The sequence below is a fragment of the Cornus florida genome, unplaced genomic scaffold, assembly GCF_030987335.1.
Source record: "Cornus florida cultivar Cherokee Brave unplaced genomic scaffold, ASM3098733v1 CherokeeBrave_3.0.0_Hap2_Chr06, whole genome shotgun sequence".
Classification (NCBI taxonomy): Eukaryota; Viridiplantae; Streptophyta; class Magnoliopsida; order Cornales; family Cornaceae; genus Cornus; species Cornus florida.
Window position 1 is genome coordinate 19,319,207 of NW_026775576.1, and position 3,792 is coordinate 19,322,998.

The 3,792-nt window shown below is 38.0% G+C and overlaps 1 pseudogene; it reads right to left on the minus strand.

The window, feature by feature from the left end:
- Positions 1–2,024: 2,024 nt before the first annotated feature.
- Positions 2,025–2,123, minus strand: LOC132315165 (small nucleolar RNA R71; annotated as a pseudogene).
- Positions 2,124–3,792: the final 1,669 nt, after the last annotated feature.

A 3,792-nucleotide genomic window follows, 5' to 3' on the forward strand; every position in this document is an offset into this window, starting at 1 on the left:
TTATGGATTGTGCCTCTCCCTTAGTTTAATTATTTTAATTTCATGTCATTAGCTTAATTGTAGTGTAGTTATAGTTTAGATGTTAAATGGGAGGACAATCCATGCCTGTTGTTTGATGTTCCATACTGATGAAAGCAAGTAGCATATTTCTGTAACCTTGTGAGGTGTTTGGATTGTAAGCTTAAAGAAAGGATTAATGGCTTAGTTTGATATATTGTGCTATCTACCATGTTGCTTAGACAATATATACTTAATTTGTCGTCCATGCTTGTTTAAACAACCATACATACACACTATTGTTGCAATACATGTTTTCCCCTCATTAATCATTCATTAAGGGTGTAGAAAAGCTATGCTTAATGGTGATCTCTAAACCCCAAGATCTCTCTCTTATTTTCTATCCATTGCATTTAATCGTTTGCTTTACTTTAAATTGTATCTTAGTGTAATTCAACCACCAGCCAATCTTTCGATCACTCGACCTACTAACCCTAATCTTGATTCCACAACCTAATACGACCTACCAATCCCTTGGGATGTTCCCTACTTGCCCTAACTATATTTTTAGTGAAAGGTAATAGTGGCAATTTCTAAATGTAAAACTTGGCTACATTCATCATAGCCCTACACCACTATCTTTTGGTTCAAGCTTTGGTGGGCCGCGACAAGCCACCAAGTTTTTGGCGCCGTTGACGGGGATTAATTGAAGGCAACGTCGTATTTGTGGAATGAATTAGGAAGTAGTACTCTTTTGATCGTGTCTTTATTTTGTTTTCATTTTCATTTTGGTTATTTATTGTGTTGGTTCTTGTTTAACTAGGTGCATTGAGCTAGAAGGTGAGCAAAGGAGCATTTCAAGCAAGGAGCTAAGCAAAAGCAAGGAAAAAGCTAAAATCTAAAAATTTTGCAAGGCTAAAATAAAAAATTGAATTGAAGTGCTAAAGGACCCTTTGTGAGCTCTTTCTTAATTCAATCTCTAGTTAAATCGTCGGCCCGCGTGGAGGCTTGTATTTCAATTCTTAGATAAATTGTGAGCCCACGTGGAGGCAATTTTATTATTCTTTGCATATTGTTGATAGCATGGGAGTATGGGAACATTGTATGTGGAGGAAGTTTGTTGATTGTTGATTTATTGCGAAGGTGAAATGATTGTTTATTACTTGTTGCTTGTTGTGTTTTGTTGTGCATGTATAGTCGTAGATCATTGAAACCTACTCTTGTCCCTCTTAATTTTCATCTTGAATCCATTGCTCGAAACCCTAGGGGAAGAGGAAGTTTTAGTCAATCCATTTCATCAATGGAAGGATATAATCAGGACCATGTGGAGGACCTTGGTCACACAGACCAACAAGGTATCCTCCACCCCAATGTACATAATGATAACATGCAAGTACCATTAGGTATGCCGAAGGCATTCATTCACTCACCACAACAATAAAGCCAAGTTCCATTGGGAATGTCAAGGCCAATCTATGCTCCACAACCTCCCATCATTCAAGGTAGTCAAGGTGCCCATGTTGCATCTTCAATTGTTAATCCTCCTCTTGCTTTAAGAGATCACTATGTGCCTAATGAATATAATGCACCCACATGCATTCAATTGCCACCATTTAGAGCACACCACTATGAGATCAAATCACAAACCATTCAAATGCTTCCTAATTATCATGGACTTCCAAGTGAATAACCTTACAAGCACCCACATGCATTCAATTGCCACCATTTAGAGCACACCACTATGAGATCAAACCACAAACCATTCAAATGCTTCCTAATTATCATATACTTTCTAGTGAAGAACCTTACAAGCATTTGGATGAGTTTCTTGAAGTATGTTCCACCGTGAGATACACGGACATGCCAGAAGAGGTCTTAAGGCTTAAAATTTTTCCATTCACCACCCTTAAAGACAAGGCAAAATATTGGTTTAACAATCTTAAGCCTTTTTCAATAACTTCTTGGGCAGAAATGCAACAAGAGTTCTTGAAGAAGTACTATCCGGTTTCTAAGACCAATGCCATGAGAACCTCAATTTGAGAGTTTTCACAAGGGGATGGGGAAACGTTCTATGAGGCATGGGAAAGATTCAATGAATTGCTTAGGAAGTGTCCACATCATGACATGCCCAAATGGCAATTAGTTCAATATTTCTTTGAGAGCATATCGGACAATTACAAGGGTATGGTTAATGCTTCCATGGGTGGCTCTTACATTGATAGGCATAAGGATGACGTGTGGCGTCTTTATGAGAGCATGAGTGAAAATTCTTTGCATCAAACTTTATCTTCTAAGAATGGTAGGAATTCAAGTGAAAGAAAGAGTGTTGGCTTACATCGAGTTGACCATTCTAATGAAATAACAGTCGAGATGAAATCCTTATCTCAAAGGTTTGATCAATTCTTAATCAACTAAAACTCAGCAAATCAAGTATCTTCCGTCCCTAACCATTCCCATAATGCATCCTATGAGACATGTATGACTTGTTTAAGTGTTTTACATTCTACTTCCAATTGTCCCCATGGACATGTGCAAAGTGAACATCATGAACAAGTCAATGTAGCTTTTGTTAGTCAAAGGAACAATCCTTATGGTAATCACTATAATCCTAGTTGGAGGAATCACCCAAACTTCTCTTGGAGAAACCAAGGGGAAGGCTTAAACCTTCCCCAAGGTGGTTTCCAGGGGAAGTATGTTCCACTTCCGATGCAAAGCCAAGGTTCCCAGGTTTTAGATCATCATTTCAATCACAAGGAAATCAATTTTCTAATTCTCATTTTCCTAATCAACCATCATATTCTCAAGAAAATTCTAGAAGCACCGCTTTTGAAGAGAAAGTTTTAACCGCTCTAGGCACTCTAGAGGTGAACACTCAATTGCTTCATTCTCATTCTAAATCCATTGCTAGAGTCGAAACCCAAGTAGGGCAAATAGCCAGTACTTTAAATGCTAGAGAGAAAGGGAAAATGCCTTTGAATGGTCCACCCAAGCAACAATGTGTTGTGGAGACTCATTCCTCATCGGAAGGACACATAATAGAGCATGTCATTACGGCGACTACCTTAAGAAGTGGGAAGATTGTAGACAACCAAGTAGGCATGTCCAATGAAGAGAGTGAATCGGTGCAACCCAAAGTTGACACCCGTCCTGTTTCTCATCATATTCCTCCTTCATTGCATATATATGATCTTTCAAATGAGAATATCTTGAAAAGTGATTTTGAAAAGAAAAATTTGCAAAATGATTTCAAAAATTCTTGTGTTGAAGAGACTTCAAAGAAAATTTTTGAAAAAGTTTTTGAGCCAAGAGCTCCATTTCCGGATGCCTTAAAATGATCCATTTCAATTGACAAGCAAAAGGCCAAAACAAATGAAATTATGGATTTGTTTAGGCAAGTGAAGGTCAATCTTCCACTTTTGGATGAATCAATCAAATTCTGGCTTATGCCAAGTTTTTAAAAGACTTATGCACCCAAAAGAGGAAGAACAAAAGCCAAGCACCTAGGAAAGTGGTCTTAACCGAGCAAGTAAGCTCAATTTTGTAGCATAACACTCTTCCAAAATTTAAGGACCCCGGTTCACCTACCAAATCATGCATTATTGGAGATCATATCATTAATCGGGCTCTTTTAGACTTAGGAGCAAGTGTTAACCTTCTTCCATACTCGGTATATGTCAAATTAGGCTTAGTAGACTAGAAACTGACGTCGGTGGTTTTGCAACTTGCCGACCGATCCATCAAAAAGCCTAGGGGTATCATTAAGGACGTATTGATTAAGATTGACAAATTTTTCTT